The sequence below is a fragment of the Neofelis nebulosa genome, chromosome 11 (assembly GCF_028018385.1).
Source record: "Neofelis nebulosa isolate mNeoNeb1 chromosome 11, mNeoNeb1.pri, whole genome shotgun sequence".
In the NCBI taxonomy this organism is placed as follows: Eukaryota; Metazoa; Chordata; class Mammalia; order Carnivora; family Felidae; genus Neofelis; species Neofelis nebulosa.
In genome coordinates, this window is record NC_080792.1 from 26,326,392 (window position 1) to 26,343,718 (window position 17,327).

The 17,327-nt window shown below is 52.0% G+C and overlaps 1 protein-coding gene across 2 annotated transcripts in view; it reads left to right on the forward strand.

Moving 5' to 3' along the window:
• The first annotated feature begins 1,292 nt into the window (after nt 1-1,292).
• The window catches only part of ZBTB7C (zinc finger and BTB domain containing 7C), a 350,116-nt gene continuing 334,081 nt past the window's right edge, over nt 1,293-17,327 (forward strand). The window contains exon 1 of one of the 2 annotated variants that reach the window (XM_058692176.1): nt 1,293-1,641. The gene's annotated coding sequence lies outside the window, so the exon portion shown is untranslated. The remainder of the gene's footprint in view (nt 1,642-17,327) is intronic. The other variant, XM_058692174.1, reaches the window with a different exon arrangement.

Consider the following 17,327-nt stretch of genomic DNA (forward strand, 5'->3'; position numbering starts at 1 on the left):
GGGATTCGCTTTCTCGACCGTCCTGGCCGCCCCTCTCGGTCCAGGAAAGCTCAGCCCCTGCAGGAACTTGAGGACCGCCAACTTGCCCGCGTCTGATGGAGGAGCCCTTGAGAGAACCCGCTGACATCCGAGGGCGGGCAAGGGGTCCGAAGTCCGCCGAGAGGGCGGAGGGGTGAGTGGCAAATATGCAGAGAGAAAAGCCAGTCCCTGCGTGTCCCGGCCCGCTGGTGTCCAGAACGTCTGGCCGATCGCGGCCTCGCCTGCAACCGCTCCCGCCGTCGCTCGCGGGCGGAGACCTCCTGCCTCTTCCCTGGGATGGGTCCTTAGCGCTGTCTGTCAGTGCTCCGCGCGGCGCGACCCACCTAGACTCTCCCGCCCGGGCTGTAACAGCGGGGGCGGGGCTTGGCGGTACGGGGCGGAGCTAAGCGCTCCACGGGCCCGTCCCTTGGCTGCGTTGCTGGGCGATTGGATGCTCTGGAAGGCCGCCTTCTAAGGCCGTCCAGGGGAGTGACCGGTGGCCGCTGGCGGGTCCCTGGCGAGCGGGGTGAGGGGTGCGGGGACTCCGCCCGGCGAGGGGTGGGAGACCCCGCGCCCGAGCGGTCTCTGGGGCGGGGCTTCCCGCCGGGATTTGGGCGCCCTGAAATGGGGCAAGCCCGTAGTTGCTCGTGTCGGAGAGGTGTCTTTCTGACTCGCTGGAATTCCGAGAGCATTTGGGAAACTTCTCGCCCCCACTCTTTACTCCCTACTTTCGAATGGGAAAGCGGTTGCTGAGTTGTTTTATTTCCTCCCCCAACCGGACTCCGTAAAAATAGCCGTACGCCGGGGCGGGCGAGCCAAGCTCCGCCGCACCGCTGCCCCGGGCCGGGTGTGGACCTAAAAATACCCGGCGGTCGGGAGCCTGCGCTCCGGGTGCGGGCGGGTCCGGCCGGGCCGCAGAGGGCGTCTGGAGACCGGAGAAACGGCGGCCGCCTGGCCCCTCGCCTCGGCCGGGGCTGTCCCTTTAAATCCTGGAGGAGGCAAAGAGAAAAAAGGAAAGAAAGAAAAAAAGCCCCGAGCGGATGGTGGCTCTGCCTGGCCCCCCACTCCGCCCCCGCGCCGGGGTCCTGCCAGCCGCCCGCCGCCTCCGCGGGTCCCAGGCGTCCCCCGCCGCGCCGCCCACCGCCACAGTTCCTGTCAAAATAGAAATTCCGCGGAGCCGGGGAGGAGGTCGGGGCGCAGCAAGTGCAAGTGTGGCAGGCGGGGAGGGGGCGCCGCGGAGGAGGCGGGCGCGCGGAGAGGCGACCGTAGACATCCGGGCCCTTTAGCCCCGTGCGCCCCCCGAGCGGGTGGCGCGGGCCGCGCGGGCGCCGGGCGCGGGGCGCGGGGCTGCCAGCCGCGGCGCGGGAGGCGGGGCGCGAGGAGGGCGGAGGCGCGGCGCGGGGAGGGAGGAGCTGCCCGCGCGCCCGCCGCCGCCGCCGCCGCCGCCGCCGCCGCTCGGCTCCACACCCGCCGGCGCAGCCCCGCCACGAGACTCTGACAGCGCGCGGCCCGCGCTGCTCGGGCGCACAGGCACGGACGGACCGCGGCGGCGGCGACGGAGGACGCGAGGACCGCGGCCCGGCGCCAAGTGCGGCAGGCGCGCGGGGCTGGCGGCGCGCAGAGGTGAGTGGCTTCGCGCGCCGGGCTCGGGCACCGGCGGCGAGGGTCACGGTCTCTCCCGCACCTCGGCCGCCGAGGCGGGTCAGGGGGTCGCGGGGCTCCCGGAGGGTGGCTCCGCATCGCCGACGCCGGCAAGCCGTGTCGGGGCTGTTGCTAGGAGGCCGGCGGTCCGCGCGCCCCGGGGCGCCGGCGGGGGCAGGGGCGCCCCCAGCGCGGCGGGCAGGAGGCGGGGGGCTGCGGTGGCTATTCAGGGGCTCCGTGCGGCAGCCATGCAACGAGAGGAGGCGGGAGGAGGAGGGAGGGAGGAGGGGAGAGCCAGCGGAGAGCGAGCCAGCGAGCGGGCGCCGCGCCTCCTGGCTGGCACCGCGGCCCGGAGCGAAGTGGCGCGCGGGGCTGGAGGGGAACTTCTGCGGACGCGTGCGGCCCGGGGCTCGGCGGCGCCTCCGGGCCGGGACAGGGCGGGCCCGTCGGCAGCCACAGGTGGTTCCTGCCAAAAGTTTTACCGCACTTCTGCCGGGAAGGCGCCGGAGCATTTTGGAGAGTGACGGTTTCCTGAGACTTCGGCACCCGCACCTCACACTGTCTCATCTTGAAGACGAGAAAGGGGGCTGGAAAGTCTGGGATCCCGCATCTCGCGACGCGGCTCCCGGGCTTCGTGGCCGTCCCTGCCCGGGGGGGGGGGGCGCCCTTGTGGGGACCTCGGGGCTCCCGCGGCTGTCCTTTGGGAAGCCTCGCGAAATGGGCTCACGCGCGCGGTGCCTCGGTGCCTCGGGAAAGTTAGACTGAGGCCAGCCCGCTACCTGTCGCCCACACGGGGCAGCGCGGGGTCTCCTCCTAGGAACCGCGCTCGTCTTCGCTCCTGGCGTGCGTATCTCTTGCTCCTTTGAGATCGAATCGTCTCTGGCCGCTGTGCTGCTTTGTTATTCGGGCTGCCTGTCTGTTTCTTTAGGAGGAGCCAAAGAAAAGGCAAAGCAGCCGCAACTCTCCTTTCCTTTGAAACCAGCTGTGGAGGTTCCTACCCAAACGTAGGCGAGGAGGGTCCAGGGCCGAGGGGAGCCCGGAGTCGGTTGTGTGTGCTCCCTGCCTGGGGAGCTTCACTGCATCCTTGGCAAGGCTCGGGCTGGGATGTCTGGGGTCTCTGAGACACAAAGAGGATGAAGGTGGGAACAGAGCACCCCTCCGAAGAGGAAGATGTGCCCTGGTCCGCTCTGGGAGAGAGGCTCTGGGAGAGAAGTCCAGCGGTTTGGCCGGCTTCCTCATTGGCCGGTTGTCGAATCCAGGGCATCGAGGTTAGAACCACCCGGGGAGGTCCGGCCTGGGCTGAAAGGAATCTTTATCCCCGGAGTGGGTTTGATACCCACCTGGTGCAAGTCTGCACAGAACTGCGTGAGAGGTGGTTGGAAACACTGAGTCCTTCATTCCTGCCGCCGCTCCCTAGTCCCCTAACCCCACCGAGTCCCTGAGCAGAAAGCGTGCCCTTTGCTTTGAAAAAGGTCACAGAATTTTGAAGCCGAAAGATGTCCTAGAGATATGAGGAACATTCATTTTACAGATGAGCAGACTCAGGCCCAAGGGAAAGTGACCTGTCACAGCGGTTAGAAACCCCGGGAGACTAGAAATGACATCAGCCTCCCAGACCAGGGTGGAGAGAGTTCCTTGGGCAAGGAAGGCCTTGTAGGGCCTGAGATCAGAAATGCCACCCCACACCCCAAGCCGATCGTGGGCTCATTGTCTGGTACTTTCTGCATCCATGTTTGCCAGCGAATGTGGTATATATTTCCTGTCCTCTGCCCTTGGCTCAAAAAAGAAAAAAAAAAATCAGGACTATCACTGAAGATTCCAGTCTGACTCTATTCCAACTTTTCCTGCTCCCTCATCACCCCAAATTCCTCAAACTCCTCTGGTAACATAATGCAGCTTGATTGGCCAAGATGAGTTTGCAGCTTGTCTCATTGTGAAGCACCCTCTTTCCGTAGGATGCCAGAACTCTGTTTTCCTGGTAATTAGGTTTTACAGATATTTTTGAAAGGGAGCCCAATTCTGGACCAATTACACTTGGACACAAATGTTGTGCTGTTGTGGATACCAAATGAGAAAGATGGGCTATTATTTGGGGGTGTTGGAATAAATGTTGTTATGAGTGTTTGACACAGCTATTAGACATCAATGAGTGGGTTTTCAGTAAATGTTTTTTACGCCGTATTTTATTGAGCAAACAAAGTGTCTTAATTAAAAAGAACTGGGAGTTGGCCACTTAGATTTTAGCCACTTGTTTCTCAGCAGTGTGTATGAGTGGGAAGGATTTGAATGGTAAACAGACTGATTGTTGAGAGAGCTTCCCCTCCCAAATCAAACTATTCTAGGGCAATGCTCATCCTTCGATACATATTGTCATGTACATCCAGCAGAACCATATTAAATCAAAATAGGTCTGGGTGCGGCCTGTGTCGATCTGTATCAGTCAGAAGTGACTTGTGAGAGAGAATATTTTGTAAGTTTTATTGCTTTCAAGGGCATGCAGTATCAGGAATTCAAGGCTCACGCAATGCCACCGAGTAGAATTCTTCTGCTCTCGTGAGCAGATAAGAATCAGTGTCTCCCCAGCTGTGACTGGGGCTCCTGTAGATGAGACCAAGACCGGGCATCATAATGACAGTCCGGGGTTAGTGTCTTTTCACTTTCATTGCATGCTAATGTCAGGGCCATCCCCAGCAGGTGCACAGTTCAGCCCAGCCGTTTGTCTGTCTTACGGACGGGGAAGCTGAGGCAGAGAGAGGAGAGGGTGTTATTCCTACACTTCATGGAGTGCATTAACGTACTCTGGGCCTTCAGCTCAGGGTTTCCGGAGGTGCTTGGGGTGTAAGAGGCCGCCTGAACATATTGCCCACTACCCCTCTCCAAGCACTGCCATTGCAGAAGGGTGCAGAGGTGTGGTGGGGCTACAGTGACAATTCATGGGAGGCCACTCTCTCTGATGTTCCCCACCCCCGCAGTGGGTGAGCAGTTTCCTCCCTCTTATAGCAGGCTGTGGGAACTTGGGGGAGGAGGGACCAGCTGGCTGAGGCTGGGGCGGGGGTGTGGGATCTGTGCCTGTGTAGGGCTGAAGGAGTCCAGGCTATTTATAACCCCTCCTCTCCTCCTGGGAAGAAGAGACTCAAGGGTCTGGAACCATCCTCAGTGGTGACTTCTCCCCAGGGTAGCTGTGCCTCACTGGAAGAAAACCACCACCCATCTGCATGGTGGGTATTGTTGTGAACTCTGACCCGCACGGAGGGGTCCTGTGGGGCCTCTTGGAACCTCGGCTGCTCTGGGAGTTTTAAGATACAAAGATTTTCTAGAGCCAGTGTGTGCACTGTTTCTCAGGCTCTGACCCCGCCCCCCTCCCCCCTTTACACAAAACGAGGCTTACCCCAGAAACCTCACAGGGCAGAACTTAAGAATCTGCAAAAGTGGGGGACTTGGCTTTTCTGAATAACGGTAATAATGATTTTTATGCGCGGGGAGATTCTGAAAGCGACGTAGCAGATACGGTTCGCCCTGACCATGAGCTGAAGCATTTCTGTGTGGTGCTGGCCAGGGAGGTGTGGGGCTTGCGCGGAAACTCTCCCTCCTTGCCCACCCCTCCCCTGGACCCCTGTGGTCCCCCTCGCCTTGACCCTCTTCAGACCAACACCTGAGTCCTCTTTTGTCTTCGGGGAAGCGGTATCTGTCACGCCACTGGTTACAACCTCATCCCTGCGACTGGGCATATTTTCCCCCTGGGTTGGTGGAGGGAAGAATGAGGGTGGGTGGTGGAGGAAGCAAGCAAGGCACTGAGCTTGTCTCTCGGTTCAGCCCCTTGCAGTGAATTAATCCTCCCATCAGATCCATTTCAGGGGCTCGCGGCAGGTTTTGCCAGGGAGAGAAGACAAGCGGGGGGCCCTACGTGGAGAGGTGGGTGCCGGGCAGCCCCTGGCCGCGGGTGGTGCCTCCCGAGCCTGGCCCGGGCATCACTTGCAGGGGGGTCTCGGGGGCGGGGCTTGTGTGTTGCTCGTCATCACACCCCCAGCACCCGGCGCCAGTCCTGGGCCCCGCAAATGTTTGCTGAGCGAGTGCTGGGGGGCACTGGTGGGTGGGTGGAGGGCGGTCAGGTTTGCTTCTTCATTGCCGCCAGCAGCACGCCTTGGCATAGGGAGGCCAAGGAGGCAGAGAATCGGGGTGTGCGTGAGAAGAGCCTGGTTTCCACAGGCATTTTGAGAGCCCTGGGCCAAGCTGATTGGCCATTTCACACGGCCAGAGATGCTGGGAGCAACAGACAGCGAAAGAGTCTTTTTCTAGGAGCTGCCAAAGCCCAGTCCGACCTCACAGATCAAGCAGAGTGAGTTTCCTTTTGTCAGGCAGGTGGGCCACTCCTTTGCTTACTCTCTTGTGGGGACCCTGGGGTCCGGCCCCTGCCTGCCTCAGGGACTCCCTCCACTGCCTGTATTCCACCCTGCTGGATCTTCTTTGTTCTGTGAACACATCAAGCCCATGTGTTTCTCCTTGACTCTTCCTTTCATGTGGCGTGTCCTTCCCTCAGAGCTTTCCCCAGTTGCCCGCCATCCCCCACCCCCCGCCCCGCCCCGCCCCTTGTCATTCAGGTCCCAGCTGAAACAGCACCCCATCTTACATTCTTCATAGCACCCACCTCTCTCTCGGATATACTCTTGATTTTCCTCTCGTCTCTGGCTTGTCTCTCCCTTTAGAACGTAAGCGCCACGAGCGCAGGGACCTGGTCTGTTTTGCTCCCCATTGTGTCCTTGGCCCCAGAACAGCACCTGGCGTGTAGCAGTGCCCGAGGAGATAGATGGTGAGTGGGCCTGCCAGTGAGTGCCAGGGGTCTGTGAAGATGAACCATCCAGGGGCCCTGCCCGCTGATCTCTTCAGCCGACGGGCACAAAAACTTGCTCCCCTAGACTCTGATGGTGGCAGGAAGGGAAGATGGCATTCACGAGACACAGGCCGGGAGGGCCACGGCCACCTGGCGTTAGCCCTGACTCGACAAGGCCGGCTGGCTCAGGCAGAGGGGTCTTCTTTGCGATGGTATGTTAGGGGTCCGGAGCCCTGGCAGCTGAGCCGCCTCCAGGCCTGGAGCTCCTCTGGCCGGCTTGGCTGCCACCTCTCTCTCTGTTTATTTACTTCTTTGGTGAGCGAGAGTTCCAAGCATACTGCCATCCTTGGAGAGTCAGGAATGTTGTGTTTTTCCACCGGCTCCATTCATTCGCCGTCTCCTCGGAACAGCTGTGGACAGCTGGCTGCCAGCGTGGATGTAGGGAGGGTTTCTCGTCAGGGCCAAGGGGTGCACTCAGCCCTGCAGGAATGGGGGATTTCGTTTGCGTTTCGCACCCTGCTGGTTCCCAAATTCCCAAACCCCACTGACATACATGGTGCCTGTAAAAACAGATTCATGAGGAAATTAAAAAACTATTAGTGTTCAGTTTACCGCTTCTTTTCTGATTATGAAAGCAATGAGAGTCACGATAGACACTTGGGAAAATATCGAAATGTGTAAAACTTAAACCAAAAACTGTGACAACACCCTAATTTTGGTGCGTTTCCTTCTAGTCTTTTTTCCTGTTCCCACCAAAACCCACACGCATGTGTGTGCACGCACACCCTCCCCCACACATATAAGTGTATCTTAAGATTAAATATGGTTTTCTGAAACTTTTAAAACTCATGCCATCTCTTTTTTCAAAAATGTTTATTTATTTGTTTTGAGAGAGAGAGAGAGAAAGTGTGTGAGCGAGCGTGCAAACTGGGAGGGGCAGAGAGAGAGGGAGACAGAGCATCCCAAGCTAGCCCTGTGTTGTTAGTGCAGAGCCCCATGCAGGGCTCAATCCCAGGAACCATGAGATCATGAACCGAACCGAAATCAAGAGACCGACTCGTAACTGATGGAGCCGCGCAGGTGCTCCAAATTCATGCCACCTCTTTTTATTTTTTTTTAATGTTTATTTATTTTTGAGAGAGAGAGAGAGCGACAGTGTGTGAGCAGGGGTGGGCAGAGAGAGAGGGAGACACAGAATCCAAAGCAGGCTCCAGGCTCTGAGCTGTCAGCACAGAGCCCGACGCGGGGCTCGAACTAACGAACTCCAAGATCACAACCTGAACCGAAGTCGGACGTTTAACCGACTGAGCCACCCCGGTGCCCCGCATGCCACCTCTTAATAAACAGAAAGGTTTCTTCTCTTGGGAGTCTGAGCCATTCCCACCGTGAATCACTGATATTTAGAAGAAAATGTATTTTCCACATTTCCCCACTGGCGGAGAAGATTTCAGTGAGCTTTACCTTCTACGGTTTAAATTAGGAAAACAGTCCCCACCCCCAACACATGGCCAAAGCACTTAGGAAGTTACTGCTCACTCCTTATCTCCATCACTGTGTGAAGAGAGACATCACCATATCTCCTTACTGAGCATTCTATCACATTTACCAACGCCATCGTATTCTATAGAAACATATTTTAATAGATGTGTAGCATTCCTTCAAATTACGTATCATACTTGATTTAACTATTACATGCCTGCAAAAAACCAAACCCAGTACCCATTCACTAATCATTCCTTGACCTAAAAGTAAAAATAGCAGGACAATCTTGAGAAGTATGAGCCCACGTCATTGGATTAGTGTGTTTAGGGCATGAATGTCTGGAGACAACCTTCGCTCCTTCAGGGGCCCGGGGGCTTTGTCACCATTACCGCCATGTTGCCAAGGCCTGGAAGAATGCCCACTGCACTCTAGGTGCTCAGGAAATATTTTGCTGAATGAAGGAAATGCAGAAGCCTTCCTGTGGGAGGAGAGACCATGACTGGGCCTGTCTGGCCATGTCAGGGCCTCTTTGGGGAGTGAGTTTGGCTGACAAGGGAGGGCAGGGCCCTGGGGGTGAAGGGGTGAGGAAGATAGTCACGTCCTGGGAAGCGGGAAAGGGCAACACGAGAAGCACTTCTCTGACTTACCAGTTTTGGGGGGTTTTTGGAGGAGGTGACGTTTAGGTGGAGTGTTGATATAAGGGGCTAGAGATGCTTAATTCCCTGGAGACAAGAGGGAGAGGGCACCCAGGTAGGAGAGCGGGCTGTGTGGAGCCTCAGAGTTGAGAGAACAAGTCTGTCAGCCCAGGACGAGGGGTGTAGCTCCACCAGGAGCTGGAGGCCCTTCAAAATGGCGGCTCCTCATGAGCCCAGAACCCAGTTCCGGGGAGGATGGGCCCTTGTGGGTCACAGAGCTCCACCCTGCCTCCATGGCCGCACTGCAGGTGGGGACGCTGAGGCCTCAAGAAGTTAAGGGACGGTGAGGAGCATGGGTTTTGGAGCTGATCAGACCTGAATCCTGTGGCTTGGCCACTTTTTCTGATCACGTTGGGCATGTTGCATAACCTCTCAAAGCTCTAGTTTCCTCGTCTAGAAAATGTTGAACGCCAGATTCACGGGGTGGATGGGGAAATGAGATGACACGATACAAAGACGCGGCAGGACTCCCGACAAAGACTGAGGCGTGTGTAACGTGGAAGCCACTGTTATTCATGCGATTGTGAATTCTACTCCAAACCCGAAGGGAGAGGGGGGAAGGCGGAGGATTGGGACCCCCAAACATCTAAGACTGTTTTCTTCCTCCTCCCCAAGCTACCACCATACTTCAAGGGGATAAAAATCCCGTCTACAGGAAAGATGACCATTGGGAAGCCACTGTTCATGAGGGTAGAATCAATGTCACGGGAGGGGTGCCAGAATCCCTCCCTGCATCCCTCCCGTGGAAGGGGAGATACACTTGCGAAAATCACCCTGAGGCTTCAGAGGCTCGTTCTAGATGTCACTGGCGGGGGCACATTATTTACTCCTCAACTCCTGGGCATGAGTTGGTCTTTAGAACAGAGACTGGCCACACAGAGAGTGGCACATGGGGCAGGTCAGTTCTGCTGACTGGGAGCTAAATGGGTAACAGCACATGACCTGGAGCGGGGCAGCCTGGTAAAAATATAGCGTGGCTCATCTATGTCATTTTAAGTTTCCCAGTAGCCACATTAAAAAAAAAAAAAAAAAAAAGTAAAAGGAAGCAGAAGTAAAAAGTGAAAAGGAAATGCATTTAGTTTAACCCAATATATCCAAAGTGTCACCATTTCTACATGTGCCCCTTGTCCCATTGCAGGTGCTCAGCGGTCCCCCGGGTCAGCGCAGTCAGCCTGGGGCCCAGGTCAGGTGGGCCGGTCTGGGGGGGCTGGTGTTACGGGGCGGGGCAGGGGAAGACAGCTGAGCCTCTGGGCAGGAACGAGTGAAAGCCAGTACCTTAGGGAAGAAGCAAAGGCTTGCGGGGCCTGACTTTTGTCCTGGCCCAGTGGCGGGTGTGTTGTGTATGCCTGAGGGAGCCTTCCCACCCGTACGGGCCTCAGTTTCTCCATCTGTAAAATGAGCTGGCATTACCTCCAAGAACCATTCATGGCTCTCATTTCCTAAGAGAAAGCCATGGAAAACAGACTTAGCCACTTCCTAACTTGGAAGAGGTTGGAGATGCGGCTTGGAGAGAAAGTTTGGGCGGCAGAGAGATTGTCCAGGCCCCACATTTTCAAGTATGTCGTAGAAAGTTCTGTCTGGACAATTTAGAGAGACACATAAGCCTCTCTAGCAATGGCCAATATCCACTCACCACCATTACGTTGCCTTTATTTAAAAGAATGTTCTGGGGACCGAGGGAGCCGAGTGCTAACAATTATTTGTAAAAAGCGACGTATTTTCATTGTCTTTAAATCCTGAAGCGTCTTCTTGTTCCTGGGTCATCCCAGATGGCTGTGAATGGCAGGCATAAAAGAGGGGAGGGGCCCGCAGGAAACATTAGAACAAAAAAGGAAATCTTCCAGCTCTGTCATCAACGGGCACTCGGCCTGTCCAGAGAGGATGTGGGAAGAGGGAGGAAAAAGGCAGCAGGTGTGTTTGGAGGGAAGGGTGTGTCCGCAAATGTATTTTAAGCTCCCGAAGTTAGACACATTGGTTTTATTGCACTCTGGCGAGGAGGGATTTGAGGTTTTTATCGCCCTGCCACAGACAGACTCTCTTTCTCTTTTTAAAGGAGTGTCTCTTCTTGTTAAATTAGATGCTCGTCAAGTGACTAGGTGTATCTACCTGAGGACCTCTGATTCCCACACGGGGAAGGGGCCTGCCTGCTTTAAGGGCTGGTCCAAACACTTCCATTCACAAATGAGGAGACGGAGGGTCAGAGAGGCCCCAGCGCCCCCCCGGTTGCCCGTCAAGGCCGCGGAGGTGGCCACGGCTGCCGGGGCATCGTTTCTGCCACGCAGGGCTTCCTCCCCAGATTTCGTCTCCTCCACAGTTTACAGATGACTCAACAGGCTGCCGTGAACCATTTTTTTAAAATGAGGATTTCTCTTGTATGTTTTCCTAAACTAGATTTTTTATTACTTTTCCACACATTGTTTGCCTTGAATTTTTAATTTAATTTTTGCGAATAGGTCAATACTTACACGGTTTAACATTCAAAAGGTACAAAAGGGTATTCAAAACGAAACATCTTTCTCTCTCCTTGTCTCTTGGTCCCCTTACTTTGAGACAACTGCTGTCACTGGTCTCTTCAGCATAAAGACACGTTGTGAACATACAAGAAAGTATGTATACACGTGTGCAGGTATATGTACACGTGTGTCTGTATTTTTGAAGGTTTTTACCCAAATGGAAGCATACCACACACCCTATATTTCACTTTACATTTTCCACTGAACACAAAATCTTGGGCACATCTGACTCTCCGACTATAAAGAACTTCTTCGTTGTTTTTTGCTTGTTTGTTTCCACTACATAGATTCCATTGTGTGGGTATTCCCTGACTTAGTGAACCAGCCCCTTAGAGTTAGAGATTTTAGATGTTTCCAGTCTTTTGCTTATATAATACTCTTGGTTTAAAAAAAAAAATTTTTTTTTTACATTTATTTATTTTTGATAGAGACAGAGCATAAGTGGGGGAGGGGCAGAGAGAGAGGGAGACACAGAATTCGAAGCAGGATCCAGGCTCTGAGCTGTCAGCACAGAGCCCGACGTGGGGCTCGAACCCACAAACCATGAGATCATGACCTGAGCCGAAGTTAGATGCTTAACTGACTGAGCCACCCAGGCGCCCCTATAATACTCTTGGTTTTTACCCAATGATTTTTGTTATGAAAGCAATCCTTGAGTTTTCTATCGACACATTGACAGCATTTTAAATTTGCTTATTTATTGTTCGCAAAATAAAGAATAAAATTTCAAAGAATAAAGTTGCTTACCTGTTTGAGGGTTAAGAGGAGAATAGACAATTTTTTGCATTGAACTTTCTGGAAAATGAGTTAGTTGCCTTGTCGATAGTCGTGTATTAAACCCGTGTTTCTGGAGTTCCTACGATGTGCTGGGCAGGTGGTGGGGGAGGGGGAGGTACAGGGTGCCCGGGAGGGGGCTCTGGGCCGACTGGCTGTGTACGAGCAGCAAGGCTTTCTGACCACAGCTTGGGACGTCATGTCCCTGATTCCTCTCCGCTGCCTCTCTCAGCCACTGCCCACCTGTTCAGATTCCAGAACCCCTATTCTTGCGCTTCACTTAAATGGACACTGAGTTTCCTGGAGAGTATTCAGGGAGGGATGTAAAGAGATGGTGTAAGTTTCAACATGACCTGTGTCATGCTCGTTGAAGAAGTGTCCCCTTGGCAGGAAGGCCTGGGTAGGACGCAGGAGGAAATCCATTTTGTTAAGGGGGGGTCAGGCTTAACTCCCAAGCTGTTAACTCCCAAGTTAAGGGTCAGCAGATCTTAACTCACAAGCTGTTTATGCCCTCTGTCCAGTTTGTTTGTTTGTTTGTTTGTTTGTTTATTGTTTAGTTTGACCTGCTTTAGCTCAGTTCTGGTATGCTTCAGGGGATGTCATCCTGTTGACCTTTGCATTAAACAATAAGAATTTGGGAAGAAATAATCCACTTCCTATCAATGATTAGAAACATGTATTTCAGTCTAGAAGCAAACTGGGAGGATTTTTTAATTTCATTTATTTTTTTAATTTACATCCAAGTTAGTTAGCATCTAGTGCAACAAGGATTTCAGGAAGAGATTCCTTAATGCCCCTTCCCCATTTAGCCCAGCTCCCCTCCCACCACCCCTCCAGCAACCCTCTGTTTGTTCTCCATATTTAAGAGTCTCTTCTGTTTTGTCCCCCTCCCTGTTTTTATATTATTTTTGCTTCCCTTCCCTTATGTTCATCTGTTTTGTCTCTTAAAGTTCTCATATGAGTGAAGTCATATGATATTTGTCTTTCGCTAATTTCACTTAGCATAATACCCTCTGGTTCCATCCACATAGTTGCAAATGGCAAGACTTCATTCTTTTTGATTGCCAAGTAATACTCCATTGTATATATATACCACATCTTTATCCATTCATCCATCAATGAACATTTGGGCTCTTTCCATACTTTGGCTATTGTTGATAGCGCTGCTATAAACATCAGGGTGCATGTGTCCCTTCAAAACAGCACACCTGTCTCCCTTGGATAAATGCCTAGTAGTGCAATTGCTGGGTCATAGGGTAGTCCTATTTTCAGTTTTTTGAGGAACCTCCATCCTGTTTTCCGGAGTGGCTGCACCAGCTTGCATTCCCACCAGCAGTGCAAAAGGGTTCCTCTCTCTCTGCATCCTCACTAACATCTGTCGTTGCCTGAGTTGTTCACGTTAGCCATTCTGACAGGTGTAAGGTGGTATCTCATTGTGGTTTTGGTTTGTATTTTCCAACTGGGAGGATTTTTTATTCATTGACCAATATCTGTTTCCTATGGCATTTTAGGAAATTGCTTTTTGGGGAGCTACTTAAAACACTGTTATAAAAATGCAACTACCAGCACATAGGAATACCAGGTCACTAAAATCCCAGAGGTGTGCATTTACCCATGTCTTAGAATTCTGTAGATGGATGGTTCTATATTTCAACTTCTATGAGAACCACTTGCTCATGACTTTGTTGTTCATGAGAATTCGTCAAGGATGAGAATTCGTCTCTTGTTTTCCTCTGTGTGATGTGGGCCAAACAATACGCATTGTTGGGGTGATGCATGGACAGAAACAGAAGAAAGGATTTGGGGGCTAGGAAATTCTGTGTAATGGTTAGGTGGTGAGATGTTCTGGAGAGATTCAAGGACCCCATTCCAAGGCCTCTGTTTGTATAAGCTTCCCCCAGAGGATTTATATCCATCTTTATAATCTCAAGGTTTCTCTGACCTAGTACTGATTTACAAATAAGTACAAACCACTTGAACAAAAAAGCCTGCCTGTTATTTTCCTGACCATTGGTATCTGTGACTTAGGAATCTGTGCCATGATGAAGCATTATTAGATTCAAAACTCAGTGGATGAACTGATGTCCATCTCAGGTTCCTTGCTTCTACTTTGCAAAATATAGAAAGCTCCCCGAGGGAAGGAAGTGCCTCCCATTTCTGGCTGCCCTCTGATGTTAGATGTGCTTGCACCCATTCTGCAGATCATCTGCCAAATCAGACTTCAGCTGGTTTCCAAAACTCAGAAACTGTGTGCACAGGCCGGGTCGTACAGAAGAGAAAGCGGAGGGTGAAACCCCCCTCGCTGTCCTGCCAGCCATTGGAAGATCGGGGAGTATGAGCTTGCCTTTGTCTACCTGGAGCCCTGGATATTTTCTTAAACTGCTTTTGAGGGGGGTGGGGGTGGAGAGGAACGTTGTAAAAGTGAATTATCTGATAAAGTAACATTTCTGCTTACATTATAGAAAACTAAATCACACTGTATTCTGTCTTCGTTGCTTTGCCAGAAATTTCTCATGACAGATTCTGATGCACCAGACCGAGCCACCTGGCTGAGCGGCACCTATTTGCAGAAGTCATTAAAAGCCATTGTTTAACTAAAGGCTTTTCTTTTCCTTCCTTACAATTTTCAAGACCCTGCATTTGCACAGACCTGACTCAGCAACATTCTATTTTGGGAATTTGTTACCTCTTTCTCAGATTCTGGACTGCGGTTGCCTAGTTTTCTGCTCTTTGCTCAGGAATGGCCATTGCATAGATTTTGGCTGCAGGTCTGAAGTAGTGTCACCACAAAAGGACACATCTTTGTACTAGGACCCTGCCCCGGCCGAGTACCTGGATGACCTAGTTCTCCTTCTTGCCTGCCTCATGGACAACGTAACATTTTCACCATTGTAAATTGTTACATTGTAGCCATTCAACAGAGGGTAAAGCCTTTCAATAGGACTATGTGCTTGCCTGTATACACACACACACACACACCCTTCTCTCCTCTTCTCTTTCTCTCTCTCCTTCCCTCCTTAAATGGGATCAGAAGTGGTAAACACCCGGTATAGAGGCTGTCACAGAGCCCAGACCTTAATAAATATTATCAACTACGACTAATAGTATCATATCATGTTCAAAAGGAAACTATAGCCCCATGTTCCTTTGTGGCCACGCTTGAGTTTCAGAAAGCTCTCTTAGCCTAGTGACCCATTCTGTTGTTGTTGTTGTTGTTGTTGTTTTCATGCTCCATCCATACACACACAGCACATTAAGAGTCTGTTCATTCTTGGGATGTGTGCAAAATTCCAATTCCTGTCAAGAGAATTTATGTGTGGTTTTAGAGGGGATAATCGACCAGTTAGTCTGTGCGCATGGATTTTATACACACATGCGTTGCCGTTTACAGCACACATTATAACGTCTTCAGTCTCTGCCAAGAATGTGTATTTCTTAGCCCTGTGCATTTGCATATTATGGGTTCATAATTTCAAATAGCTGTAAAGATCTCTACAGAAAAATGTAGTCACTGTACTCGGATGTTCTAAATCTCAATGCAGTAGTAGAACTTGGCTAATTTTTGCCCTTGCTAATGTACCAGCTCCATAATTTTTACACACACGCACACACACGCGCGCGCGCGCGCGCGTGCAGCTCTGACTTTAGCTTACTTCTAAGCAAGGATTTACTAGCTGGGAGCTGAGTTATGCTGCCTGTCCCCCAGACTTCATTACCTTCTCGGAATATATCATACACACGGCACAATATACTGTGGTCTTATTACAGATGATTACAAAGAAAAGGTTTGTCAAAATAAATGAACCCACTGCATCTGATTTTTTCCTGGCTTGGGTCCCTTGCTTCCCACGCTCACCCCCGGCCTGAGGCTTCAGTCATCTGTCATGCCTCTGGTGTAGTTCAGCTCCTTGACTCGCTCATCACAAATTGCTGTCTCACTCTAACATCACCAGAAAATCCAGCCACCCACACCCCACCCTCTAATCAATCATTACAGAACTTGCCACTGGCAGTGCTCGGTTTGACCAAACAAAATAGAGCAGCAGGAAGAAAAGTAACTTAGACATTTTCAAGGTCTCACAGGTATAAGTCTCCTGAATTTTAAAAATAGTCAGATGGGAGATTTTCTTTTTGAAGTTCAGAACAACAACAACAAAAAAAGGATGCCAAGTTGAAGTCTGTTCTACCCTGTTTAAGTGTAAGGTGTATTAAATACCCAGACTGTAAAAATCTTCAAATGTGATGGATGCTGTGGAAACACTGCCAAAATCCACAGTTGCAAGGCTAACCTGGGGGTTGCTGGCCCGGAGAGACCAGGCCAGGGCTGGGAAGGGGTTCTAGTGGCTTCTTCATTGTGTGGTCTCCTTTGCTCTTTCGATGTCCCATTAGAAAGTAAATGCTGCCAAGAGCGCCCTGAAGATTGGGAACTATATGCCCTTTGGGGTATCTGGGAGGGTCCCTGCTTCCTGAAGGCGAAGGAATATCATTTTTCTGGCTGCCGAAGCGGCAGCCGTCCGTTGACTCAGATGCCTGCCGTTGCTGACCTCGGGATGCCTTTCAGGTTCTGCCCGGGTTCTGAACATTTGCGTTAGTCCTGTGCGCGTGCGTGTGTGTGTGTGTGTGTGTGTGTGTGTGTGAGAGATCATCTCAAAAGTGTCTGGACCAGCATCCCCTTAGTTTTGATTCAGAGCTGAATTGCAGAAAAATCAACTAAAACCTTTATATTTAAGCAATTATTTTTAAGGAACGTTTTTAACTGCTTTATCAAAGTATAATTTACATGCCATAGGATTCAGTTTATTTTAGGTTCGCAATTCGGTGATTAATTTTTAACGACATATATATTAAGTTAATATGTATATGTCAAGAAAGGGGGGTGTCAGTGAGGTCCAGACTGAAGGGGGAGGAAGAGGGAAAGGATTCTTTTTGTCCCACACAGCCCACGCAGGGATGTTCTCTCACTCCGCTCTCTGTGCCGAAGGGAGTCACGTGGGCAGGAAGTGTGGTGGTCAGAGCAGGCCCATGGGGTGGTGGGGGACAGACTCTAGGAGGGCACCCCCCACCTTGATTCCACAAGGTCCTGCCCTGGCAGGTGGGGCTCTTCAGCTTTTGGACAACAACCGTTCCTCCCTGGTCATGCACAGTTCACAAACGCCAAGGTATTGTCACATCAAAAGCGTATTCATTAGCGCATTTGGCCAAAACCATTTCCTGTTCTTGCTAACAGAACAGGATTGCTGCAGTGGATTTCTGAGGTCATCTGGGCCCATCCCCCTGTAGATACACAACCAAATATCATCCTGGAGCTCAAGTAAGTGACCCAGGGACACTCTTCTTCGGGGTGGAGCTGGGACTGGATCCTGGTCGCCTGCCTGT